This window comes from Vicia villosa, linkage group LG3, assembly GCF_029867415.1.
Source record: "Vicia villosa cultivar HV-30 ecotype Madison, WI linkage group LG3, Vvil1.0, whole genome shotgun sequence".
NCBI lineage: Eukaryota > Viridiplantae > Streptophyta > Magnoliopsida > Fabales > Fabaceae > Vicia > Vicia villosa.
The window spans coordinates 217,380,156-217,394,130 of record NC_081182.1 but is presented as its reverse complement, the minus strand read 5'-3'; positions in this window follow the sequence as shown (position 1 = coordinate 217,394,130).

Genomic DNA, 13,975 nt, shown 5'->3' with positions numbered 1-13,975 from the left:
TTTTAGGACATGGGTTGTATGCTATCTGTATGAATTTTCAGACCCAAAATAAGCAAACAAATTTTTAATGTTCGGCTACACATTTTCTTCAAGCAGGTAACTTTTTTTGGCAAGTGTATATAGACAGGGACGGTGTATTTTAACAAAATTGTAATTATGCGAATTCAATAAAATAGGGCGGATTTTCGAGTTTGTTTCCAAACTTTATAGGCGAGTTTGAAATAAAATTGGATGATTATCGTGCATTAATTTTCTAGCCACATGTTATAATTATTTAACTCTAATTAACTATTAAGTTGAACAATTATCCTATTAAGATCAGTAAACTTAAGATTAATAATCTTTACGCATCTAATTTTACTTTGCGTGCCCATCAACACACAATCAACACACAAAGAGCATTACAACAAGAATAATGGAATAATAATGATAAAATAAAAACATTCAAAAAAACAACTAACAAAATTTATATGAAGAACCGGTCACATCTACCTCAACAACGAATGTCTCTTATGTTATTATGTTATGTCTTTGCAACAAAAATGTTATGAGCAACCACATCATGAGTTATTATTGAGAATTTCCCACATTCATGACTATTGTGTTATTACTTAGTAAATAAAAATTCAGAATATTTGTAAGTTTTGTAAAATATTGTTATATTAGTACAGAGCACACACCAAATATACGAGTTCTCTTTATTATTTGTTAGAAACTTCATTCCCTTGTAACTAAGATTATTATGTTAACCCATAATTCCTCATATAAATTGGGGCCTCAAAATTGTTGTTATGGATTTTATAAATTAAATAATAGTATATTAAATACTATACATTTCATTAGTGGATTAAAATTTTCCAATATCCCAGCAGAAGAGCTGCAATTCTCGGGTTGATGTTGGCATGGTGTCTCCAGTGTTTGATTCCCGTTTTGGTACTTTTTGCCATTTTATTGTTTTAATTCCAAAACATATTTCTCGTGTTAATTCCACAAATAATTTTAATTTCATAATATATTTCTTGTGTTAAGTCCACAAATAGAAATTTATAATTTTTATAAAGTGTGGTTTATTTAAATATTATTTTGTTATAATTTTGTAAATTTTTAGAATATCACTTAAATTTAAAATATTATTTTAAATAAATTTTTAAATTTTTTTTTAGATATATCGTTTTACAAAAATTATATGATTTTGATTATATTAAAATTTTTAATGATATATATTTAAATAATTAGACTTAAAATTATTCTTTTAATTTATAAAAAAAAATCAATTATATCAGAATAATTTTGGTAGATAAATGATCTTTCAAAAAAAATCATTGTCTGCTAATGAAAAAGCTTTGTCAAAGAGAATATATGCTTCGAACAATTAAGATGATGAAGAAGTTTCGATCAACAAAATCTCTAAAAGAAGAAATGATGGAGAATTTTATAAATAATATCAAATGAAATTAACCCTTGCAATTAAAAACTGAAAGTTCTACTATGCCGAACCAAACTAATCAAATTATTTTTCCATATTCTCTCATTAACCTTTGAATTAAAAACAAAATTTAAAAAATAAAAATCAAAATTCAATGTTTTTTTTATTGGGGTCCATTTTTATTATTTGTCCCGAGTCTCTAAAATGTCAGGACCGACCCCGCCTACAATTTACACTGCATGGCTTTATCAAGTTACTTCTATCTACGTTGCCGGTAAGGTTGTGCACGAATTTAGCGTATGTGGATAGTGTAACATAGCTTACATTAAGTTGTGACTTTCCAATTTACAATGAGTATACTACATACGATAATTACCAATGATTCTATCAGATTAGTTTTAATTACATTAAGTTGTACATTTTGTTGATTGAATTCCCGTGTCTAATGTTACCTTTCAGATACATTGGATTCACCATTGGATTCACCTCCACCATTATATTGAATAATTGTTGTTCTTTTTTAAATTGATTCTCTCAACTATATTTCTGAATTGCATAAAAGTCTGAATGGTTTCAATTTTTTGTTTAAGAGAATAAGTCCAAGTGAATTTTCTAAAATCATCAACAAAATGCACATAAGGGGAAAACAAGTGCACTATTGTTATGATGAAGCCGATCTCAAAAAACTCAAGAGTACATTTTTCTGATCCGACATTGTGTTAAGTTTTGTGTAATCTTATTAATTCACTTTGAGATGTTACATTATACCCTTCAAAAGTTACCAGCTACTGAACTGTATTTGATTGTGCCATGTTAGAAGACTAAGTTCTATTGTAATCAATCAAAATAACTTCAACTGCATTCTGCAACCTTAGGAAGGAAATAGTTGTCTTTTTTCTATCTTAATGTAGTGTGTTAATAGACAATGCACTTATACTGTAGTTGTGCTTTTTATTATTTTACAATTTTACAATTTCGATTTAGTGGTAGGTTCTAGTAGATAGAAACACATAAAATATATTTATGTTTATTTTCGTTATATATAGTGATCGTACCTGATCAGAAGGATCGTCAAGGTCTGCTCGCAACTGGGTCTTTGAAAAGTGAAGAGGGGGTGTACCTGCAAGGTACTCTAATGCCAAAGTAAAAAAACGAGCAAAAGAGTGCAAGTACAAGCTAAAGGTTATAAGAGATTGAATACCTGACCCTCTAGTGAAAGAGGGTATTTATAGCCCCCAGCGCTGGGCCATGATCTCACTATTGGGATGGATTTCCAGGTCCATATAGGAGACTGCCACGTTTCCTAGGCAGAAATATCGGAGATGTTTGAGTGCTCTCCGTTCTGGTCAACCACTCCAAAGTTTAAGGGAGACGCGGTCTCTTAGGGACCACGTGGACTCCGCATTATTCGGGGGGTTGGATGTGAAGGAACCCTACCAGATAGCTCGCGGGGAGCGCTTGTGCTGGACACTGTGTGGACGATCACCTGTTTGCTCTTTGTGGGCCATAGGATGGTTTGGACCCCCAAGATTAAATGGGCCAAAAGTAGATTGGGCCGAATCCTGGCCCAGTCCAGAACATATAGCATTACTGAACTTGTTATCATGTGTTTTTAATATACCTACAACATTTCATTTGTAAATTATTTTACAATTTTTATCACATATAATAATTACGCTACATTTTTTACTATTACCATTTATTGGTTTATTAAAATTTGCGATCTTTGATGTTTTCACATTTTTTTTATTTCTCTGATTTAATTTTGATTATTTAGATTTTTTTTAATTTGAAATTAGAGAATTTCTCAATGTACTCCATGACTCGCTTATTCACCACGCGAATTTACAATTTTGTTCCTACTTCCGTAGATACACATCCGAAAGCACTTTTTTTTTATAAAAAAAATTGACATACTTCTGTAGGTACATCTACGGAAGTATAATAAAGTAGTGTATGTGGAGAAAAAATATACATAGTTTTAATTCAGGGATTATTCCGTAGGTGCATCTACGAAATGACTTAGCGCCAGAATATTCCGTAGACGTATCTACGAAAACATCTAATATAATTTGAACCAGTTTGATCACTCCTCCATTATTACATTTCTTCATCAACACCCACTCTCTACAACCTAAAAACTCTACTTCTCCAATATCAATTATCAATCATCAATCATAAATTATAAAATATCAACTAACTTATCCTAAGTGTTAATTATTAATTGTGAATGCGAAATTCTAAAATACTTTTTAAAGGTTCCATTGTTTTTTAAAGTTGTAGTACCAACAAGTAATGCAATTCTCATTTTTATAATATTAAGGTTATATTGTTGGTGATTGAAAGAAGTGTGACTTAAAATAAGTAGACATATCTAAAGGGTAATATGGTTTTATAATAATCAAGTATAAAAAAAAATACACAAATAACCACGTTTCGGTAAAAATTATGTAAACAGGGCCGGTCCTTTGAATTTGGGTGCCTTGGGCGAATCAAAAGAGTGGTGCCCCTATACTTTTTTTAACAATAAATACATAAGGATAACAGAAATAATTGGATAAAAAACACATTTTAATTTGACATTGTGCAAAAAGAATAGAAATATAGATCTTTGAATCAATGTTTATACTACATCAAAATATAAACCACTATAAAGAGACTTATTCTTCTTCTTCTTGATTTCGTCTTTTTTCCTATAAAAAAATGACCAAACCTTTAAAATTATTTAAATATCACCCTCTTGGCATTTTTTGTTGCAAAATCGTTAATAATTTGTTCATAATCAAGGTTCTTCAAAAAATTATTTTCAATTGAAATCAACGCAAGACTATTTAATCTATCTTGTGACATAGTAGAACTCAAATAAGAATTTAATAATTTTAATTTAGAAAAACTTCTTTCAGCATATGCAACACTGATAGAAATAGTCAATATTACTCTATAATTTATGCGTGCATTAGGAAAACAATTAAAAGTCTTTAAAGAACTCAATATCATATAGCTTGATTTTGATTCGACTATTAAAACTTCTCTAATAAATTTCAATTCTTCAAACAAAATTTCACCATCAAGATCAAGAGAATCGTCATGTTTTAAACAAGTTTCAAGATGTTTACAACATGCTTACAAGTTCCTATCAAATAATGATCTAAGCCTTTCAATACTAAATAAGAATCCAAAAATATTTTCATATGTGCTATACTGCTCAAATCTTCTATCAAGTAAGCCAATTATTTGATCTACAATATATAAGAAATAATGATTGCGAAAATACTCTTCAGTAGACTCAAGATTCAGTTGTGTGAGTTGAGATGAATTTTCATCATAGTGTTATTTTATACTAATTTGACATTGTTGAATAAACACACCTTCAATCTCTACTTCATTCTCAATGTTTTCAGCACTAGCCTTAACATTTACAAATCCATATTCTCTATGTATTTTCAAATACTTGATCAAACCTTTTACTAGTTCTATAGCCACATCAATACACATGTCTTTTTTTTTTTTTGTAAACTTTTTCTAATTTCATTAACAACACTTAACAATTTAAACTAAATACTCATAACTACTAAATATTTAAAGTTTCCAGTTTCACGACTTGCTAAAGATTCGACTTCACTCTTATTTCAAGGATCATTATCTTGCTCAGGTAGTTGAAGTAGTGCTTCACTCTTAATTTTAGGATCAATAATATAAAATATTTTCTATATCATTGTTTTAATTTTAGTGTCTCAATTAAACTCTTTACTTGCTAAACTTATGGATATATTAATTGATTTTATTTTAGAGAAATTAATTGATTTTATTCTACTCTATATTTTATTTATGAGAAATTACATTCTTTTATTAAGTAGTGCCCCTATAATTTTGTTAATATTTAAAAAAAATATTTTTAGCAAGTATTTTTGTAAAAGAAAATTCTTTTTTAATATATATATATAAGGGTAAGAAAAAAAATTTTGATGCCCCTAAAATTATGGGGCCCTGGGCTCCCGCCCCGCGAGCCCGTGCTCAGGGCCACCCCTGTACGTAAATAATCATGTTTTTGAAAAAATTATAATGGAGGCGTCAAATGAGATGGCTCATCCTCTTAAAAGTATAAGGGAGGCGTCAAATGGGATGACTCCTCCATACATAATTTTTTGACTTAGCCAAATGAGATGGCGACACCTCATAAAATTATAAGGGAGGTGTCAATTGGTTTGGCTCTTACATGCATTTGTGTCTTCTATAATAATGACACGAATGCATGTAGGAGCCAAACCAATTGACGTTTCCATTGTAATTTTATGAGGTGTTGTCATCTCATTCGGCTAACTCAAAAAGTTATGTATGGAGGAGGCATCTCATTTGGCGCCTCCCTTATACTTTTTAAGAGTAGGAGTCATCCTATTTAGCGTCTCCCGTATACTTTTAAGAGGAGGAGCCATCTCATTTGGCGCCTCCTTTATAACTTTTTCTGACTTTTTTTTGAAACATAGTTATTTGCGTAATTTTCTCTAAAACGTAGTTATTTGTGTATTTTTATTTCAATATTTAGTTATTAAAAAAAAATCAAATATAATATTTGAGTTTAGGATGAATATGTAACATGGTATTTACATAGTGGAAGTATGATATTGTTGTAAATATTTTAATAATAAAACAATAACTTTTTTAATAATTAATTTAATTTTAATAATTGGAAATTAATTTTTTTAGAAATAGTTAAATTATTATTAATATGGAAATAATGTTAAAAATAAAATAAAATAAAATAACTTCATTTTAAGTCAAGTAATAAAAACATGTATTAATGAGTTATTCTTCTTGGATTCCTCTTGTAGAAAAGATTAAGAAGCGTCTTACGGGGTGGAAGAATCGGTTTCTTACGATGGGGGGAAGAATAACCTTTTTGAAATCTATTCTTGGTTCACTTGCTATTTTTTCTATGTCCTTTTACAAGATGCCGAAAAGGGTTGTTTCGGAGATAACGAAGATGCAAAGTAATTTCCTTTGGGGAGGGGTGGTGGAGGAGAATAAAAAGAGAATTCATTGGGTGAGTTGGAAGAATGTTTGTCTTCCGATTGAGAATGGTGGGCTTGCTATTAAAAATATTGCGGATTTCAACTTGGCTCTTCTTAACAAGTGGAGATGGATAATTTTGAAGGGAGATGATTCGCTTTGGTTGAACTTGTTGAAGGCCCGTTACGGTGACGTCTCCTTGAAAAGCTTTTGTGGAGGTACGCTTTCTTTATCCTTTTCTCATCCTCTCTCTTCTAATTCTTCTTCTTCTACCTCTTCTTCTTTTTGGTGGAAAGATTTAATCGCTATAGCTAATAGTGGGGGGGAAGACCCTATGGTCTCTCATTGTTGTTTTAAAGTGGGTAACGGGTATTCTACTCCGTTTTGGGAAGCGAAGTGGAGGAAGGATACGTGTTTGAAAGACGATTACCCGGATTTATTTTTCGATTCTCTTTTAAAAAAAGTGTCGGTAGCGGGAATGGGAGGGTGGGATAATGGTGTTTGGAAATGGGGAGATTGTGGAATTCCGGAGACGCATATTATGAATCCTAATTATGGTTCGGTTTTGGTATCTTTCCGGAATGATCTTAGTACGTTGGTTCCGTCTTTGTTAGGTAAGGATGAGGTTGGGTGGAAGTTGACGGCGGATGGAATTTTTTCCGTAGCTTCATGTTATAGGCAATATGCCGGTAGGCATATTCCGTTCGGGCCTTTAAGTAAGAACAATGTGGCTTTGTTCATTATTTGGAAGTTGGAAGTTCCTTTCAAAATCAAAACTTTTGGTTGGAGACTTTTTGTGAATAGACTACCGTTAAAGGACCTTCTCAAGATTAGAGGTATTTCCTTTTCTTTGGAAAATCTTAAGTGTGTTTTTTGTGGTGTGGATCCGGAAAGTCGGGATCACTCTTTCTTGTGGTGCAAGGGGTTGGAGGCGGTTTGGAGAGAGATTTCTTTATGGATTGGTAAACCTTGGGGGATGATGGAAGAAGAGTGCATATCATGTATGTTTCATGGATTGGTATATTTTCTGTAAAAAAAAAGAAAGTGAAAGATAGAAAGTTGGGAATAGTGTGGTTAGCGACCGTATGGATTATATGGTTAAGTAGGAACGGTATATGTTTTCGCAACGAGGTTTGGAATGTGAATAATACGGTTTGGAATATTAAATCTTTGATTTGGAAGTGGTCTTTTATAGGAGAAATTACTCATCCCATTTGTAGCTTTTACGAATTTAACAAAGATCCTTTGTTATTTATTTCGTAATTCTAATTGGTCTGTAATTTTTCTTGTAGACGGGGTTCCTCCCGTTTTTGTGTGTAATCGGATTCTGAGAACATTTAGTTCTCCGTTTTATATATATTTTGCTTTAAAAAAAAAAACATGTACTTACTACAATTATGGAATTAACAAATAATTTTAAAAGAACGTTAATTGAATACAATAAGTATATTTTAGGACATGTGGGTTGTATGCTATCTGGATGAATTTTCAGACCCAAAATAAGCAAACAAATTTTCAATGTTTGGCTACACATTTTCTTCAAGTAGATAGCTGCTGTGAAATTTGTTGCATGTGAGGTTTGAAGATTAGATAAAGCTTTATGATAACTTTTTTTGGCAAGTGTATATAGACAGGGATTGTGTATTTTAACAAGATCGATTAACAAGAATAATGGAATAATAATGATAAAATAAAAACATTCAAAAAATAAACTAACATTCATATGATCTATGATCTATTAGAATACAATTGGTTTGATCTCTAAAACCTAATCAAAAGGATTTAACTACTCATAGTGTAACACAATACAATGCTTTTTCAATGCTCTCATCGTGTGCACGATGCCACACAATTTTCACATGAATTTTTCTGTAGATAATTAGCTATTTGCTTGAAACTTTTGTAGTTTTTCCTCTCTTTGCCTTATTGTTCACTTGATCAAATCTCAATTGTTTACTCTCTAATTTTCTCTAAATTAACTAAAAAATACTTTAAAAATAACAAATGCTTATAATACGTAATGACAGAGTGTTATTACAACTCTCAAAACTTGTTATGTTTCTAGTCCTCGAGAAACTCATTCATACTTGTGACTTTCCTTAAATCTTTGCACATATCAAACTAATGACATAATCTAATTATAACAGAGTTAGGACTTCAATTCCTTACCTAAATTTCGATCAATCCAAAGATTTTTCTCTAACTTCCCTGTATACTCAATTTGTATCTCATCTCACAATCAACATACAAAATATTTTACCATAAATTTGCAAATTTTCTATCAAAATCAATCAAATTCATATTTAAACCCATAATTTCGAGGTCTTTTAAAGGTTTTAATTAGGTTTATGCTAGGGTAGGATATTTTGGAATAGTAAACTTAAACCTATGGAGTTATGTACCTTTGTCAATGTCAAGATGTTGTTCTTGGAGTTTATATTGTAAGTATATATATATTTATGGGTTAATAGTTTTTTGCCCCCTTCCATATAAGCGATATTTGAAAAAACTCCCCGTAAAAAAAAGTTACATGGATTGCCCTAACTTTTCCAAAATATTTTAATTTTAACTTTAAGCAGGACACATCACCTTTTATTATTTTTTATTTAAAGGAAATGCCACATGTGTTTCTTTTTTATGAACTGACCAAAATGCCCTCTTTTTTTACAATTTTTAATGGTGTGTCCTTTAAATAGGTATCTTGTTGTTCGGTTGTTCCAAACTTGTTTCATATCGTCTTCTTTAACAATTCCTTAACGCTTCACTGCCGCACCAACAATCGGCAACGATCTGTTTCAGCAAAAAACACAACAAGACGCAGAATCGATATCAACGTGTGACCTTCGTCCGCGACAACAACGTTCGTCTGAGACCTACACCCTCATCAACACGAAGCTTCATCAGAACCAATCCGCTCACATCCGTTTAAAACTCATCACCAACATCTAAACGACTTTATCACCTCATCCACGCGACACACCAACAACTCTCCTTCAACCGCTTCACAATATCGAAATGTAGTATACTCGAATTCGGAGTAGAAGAAGTGAAGTTCAGGCAGAGAGTTGAAGTAGAAGAAATTGTTTTCTTCAATTTTTTGTTGATTACACTTTGTTTTTCTTCAATTGCGTTCGAACTAGGAATCTAGGTTTTCACCATGAATGTTTGTTTCTGTTGATTTGTTAATTTCTGTAGTTTTTTTTGTTTAGCCGTGAGAAGAACAAAAGCAGAACAGAAGAAGATTTACAAAAGAATAAGCGTGGAAAGAAATTTGCAGAGGAGAAATTTGACAAGAGAGGAACATGGTACGGTCAAGTTGGAAAGAAGAAGTGGATCCCATCTCTATGTGTGTTTTTGTTGTTTTATGTACAAGGGCAAATTGGACTTTTCAATAGGGAATAAACACATCTGGCATAACTTCTGAATTAAAAATAATAAAAAACCACGCCACATCAGCATTTTTGATGATGTGTTCTGCTTAAGGTTAAAATTAAAATATTATGAAAAAGTTAGGGCAATTCATGCAACTTTTTTTTTACGAGGAATTTTTCAAATATCGCTTTTAAAGCAAGGGGCGAAAAAGCTATTAACCCTATATTTATTTATAAAAAAAAATTCTCGAATTTTAACTTAAATTTTAAATCAAACCAAATCTTTTAAATCAATCTTTCTTGACCATCAAACTTAATTAATCACCATACATTTTGAATTTCAAAGATGATAGTTACTTTTTTTTAAAATAACATAATTTTGATCAAAAAATTCAAGTCAAGTTAGTAAACTATCTCAAGTAAATCACATCTACATAGGTGGCACTCTTATCTACAAAAAAATTGGAAGTGTCAACCAAGTACAATAAATATATTCTTAATGTGTATATGTGGCATAACATGCTCGTTATCACCAGCAACCTGCTCTGTCGCATGCAATTGCTATTGTATACAGTTTCTATATGAATCAAAACCTAGCATAACACCATCAGGTGACTTCTATCTCCTGCAGGGCATCCTCTGAATCAGCTCCCAATTAGGTCATCATAATCTTGTTGTGTTATTCATGATTAATCAAGCTCTTGATAACAATCAAACTCAAAACCCATTTGTCTCGCCGACTTTCTCAAGAAGATTTCACTTGGGGTCCCATTGACTTTCTCACTGTCATGGAACCCAAGTGATAGGCCGCAAAGTATATGCCTTTATCAGTTTAGTATAAAATATTGTTGAATTCCGCAGAGACCAATTTATCAAGTATCGCTATTTGTTAATCCTATGTGTAGCTAAGACTATGCGTATGGTTGATTTTACACAAAATTGAAAAATTGAATTTAAATTATTATTAACAACAGGTCGAAACAAAACTAGTTTTTACCTGTTTATTCATATAAATTGCAACATTTAATTATAGCGATAATTTCATTATCTTATAGAAAATATTAACTAGTGGTAATGCCCAGTTTCGTCGGCGGGTTACCAGATCTTAAACACGTAAATATATCGGTTATCGTAGTGTAAACCTGAGTTAAAACAATATTTTACAACTTAAAAATAGTTTCTAGGTAGTTTAAAAATGCTTTCGCTATTTTTAAATAAAAATTTAGAACAACAAGGTCAGATACCATTTTTTGCCCTTTTAGTACATAAACAATATCTCCACATTCCTACTTTCGTAGTTAGTCTTTTCTTCTCAACACAGAAAATTCAAAATGGAAACTTATGTATTCTCTCGATCAATTTTGACCTTGTTTTTGAAAGTGTAGTAACGGTATCGTATGGTATCACTTATTTGTTTTGATGTTTTTGTCAATTTGATATAGTTGTCTTAGCATTTGCGTATATATAATTTGATTCATTAACCGTGTGCTTGTATCCTATCCACATTTCATTTGTAATCGCTTTGGCTATTATGTTGTTGTATCACTAAGAACCCCCTTACTCGTTTTATAAGAGTGTCTAATCCTTGACGACCTTTCTTTTTTAACCTAGTTAGTTGCTACTTTGTCGTTTCATTATGCGTAGCTTGAATCTGAATTTTTCAGTTGATTTATTTGAGTCACGTGTAAAAATTGGTTTGACTCACAAGCTATGTGAAACATGGGAATTTCCTCTATACCATCTGATTTGAACCACAAAATGAACATGATTCGAATCATAAACTCATGTGATTCGAATCAAGTGTAAAAATTGATTCGAATAGCTGCCTCCATGAAGCCATATTTGGGCTCTACTCAAATTAATTTGAATCACGATTTTCACTTTATTTGAATCAATGCTTCAAGACCTATTTTTCATCCTTGATTTAAATAGATGTTTCTTTTATGAAAGTAACAAATATGAAAAACCCATGTGGGAAACCCATTGAGACAAAGAGTAATTTTGTCTTCTTCTCTTAGTGTGTACATAACCATCATCATGATTCTTTATCTTCTTCTCAAGAACAATTTCTTGATTATGAATTCATGTTAGATTCATTCTCCTTTTGTTGCATCTAGTTCTTGTGAGATTTGTTGTTGTGTTGAGTGAATTAGAGAGAGTGAATTAATTAATCTTGTTATGTTATTCATGATTAATAAAGCTCTTGATAACAATCTAATGTTTATGTATGAAGTTTGTTGTTTGTTACAACTGCATGTATCAATTCTTAAATGCAGTTAGATATTTGTTGTTATCTATCAAGATGGGAGTTTCATTAATCTCCAATGAAAACTTTGGCGAGATCAAGTATCAATTTTTTGTAAGGAGGAGTTGAAAGTTGTTCATCTTTGGTGGAGTTGGAGAAAGATTGCTCGAAGACAAATTTTGGAGTTGTCCAATAAATACTTGGCTATGACAATCATTCAGATAAGAAATGGGAGGGATCATGTGGATTGCCACATACAAATACTTGGAGCAGGATTATTGTGGATAGCAAGGTTGTTTGATCAAGATCTTTTGGACATATTATTTTTTTAGTAGTTGAGTGTCTGCATCAACAGAGGAAATTATCGTTTATAATTCGTTGTAACCAAAATGATTATAATCAAACTTATCAAAGTAGTGGAAGATCATGATTATTTTCCAATGGTTTTCAACACCACTGAAGAGTGGAGTAGAAAAAGCCAAGACAAACACCAAACCATTATATATCTCCGTGTATCTTTTCCTTTTCCTATATATCCTTTTATTTTCTAGAATTCGTTAATTTTGCTATTGCATTTGTGCATTATTTCCTTGATTGTATACCATATAAGTTAGACTTTACTTATAAAAATTTAATGTATAAGCTTAGATATGTGGTGTATCAATCTTTATTAAAGTATCATGAATTCAATTATGTTTTGTTTTGAACATCTATGTGAAGAGTTTTTGAAATATCTTTGTTTCAAGCATTTTAGTTTATCTTGTGATTGACTTGCATTAGAAGCAATCAAGTGCTAAGTAAATATCATGTATTATTTCACTTGGTTTAATTCATTGATATGTTTCCAAGCTCTCTTGTTTTTGAACAAGAATGTGCACTATATTTGAACAAAATTAATTAAGAGAGAGTTCTGGAGATTTATGGTGCGGCAGAATTGTGATTTTTGAAGAGCGTTAAGGTAATTAGTTCACAGGTTTCAATGGTTGAATCTTGTACTGAGATGGTTTAAACTCCTAATATTCGGATTAGGGACCAAATCGGTAGGACTACAATAGGTTGAAGCTTACCTAGGTCAGGAGTATGACTCGAAGACGAGGGCGGCTGAAGAAGAAGATGTCGTCACCACCGGATCAACCCCAAGAACCGGAAAAGAGACCAAAAGTAAGTGACAATGGTGAAGGAAACAAGAGCAAAGAGAACGAAGAACAACCATAGAAAAGTATTGAATAAGAAATGATCTCACAAGCCCAAGACAAAAACCCTTCTCTCGAATTGAAGAATACAACAACGGATTCAGAGGAACCTACTAAGAAATTATGGATAGATGTTATCGGTGGAAACCAAATTCCAGCTAATGAGATGGCTATTGAATTCACGACACCTAAAATGGTGGAAGGAGAAATCGAAGTGGAAACTAAAGATGCTAAAATTTTGGAAATCATCTCTCATTATGTATGTTCTCGGTAGAGATTTAAGCATGAATGTTGTGAAGCAATATATGAGTAAATTATGGAATTTTATTCGATTACACGATATGTTTTACCATGAAGAAGAGTATTTCCTGTTGAATTTTCGGTCCTCCAAAGACAAATATATGGTACTCATGAAAGCACCATATACAATCAATAATATGCCTACGGTCCCACATGAATGAAGCCTTGATTTAAACTTCAAGAGGGACATGCTTCGTATATTACCAGTCTGGGTGAAAACTTCCATAATTGCCTCTTCACTTTTGGGGAACCAAAAGTTTAGGGAAGAGAGTTTTCATGTACATAAAGGGTACAACTAATTATGATTTGTGTTTTCTGAAAAATAAAGTGGAGACCTTCAAGGATATGCAGATAGTGATTGGGTTGGAAATGTTGATGATGTGAAAAGTACATCCGATTATATTTTCTCATTTGACAGTGTTGTGTTCTCATG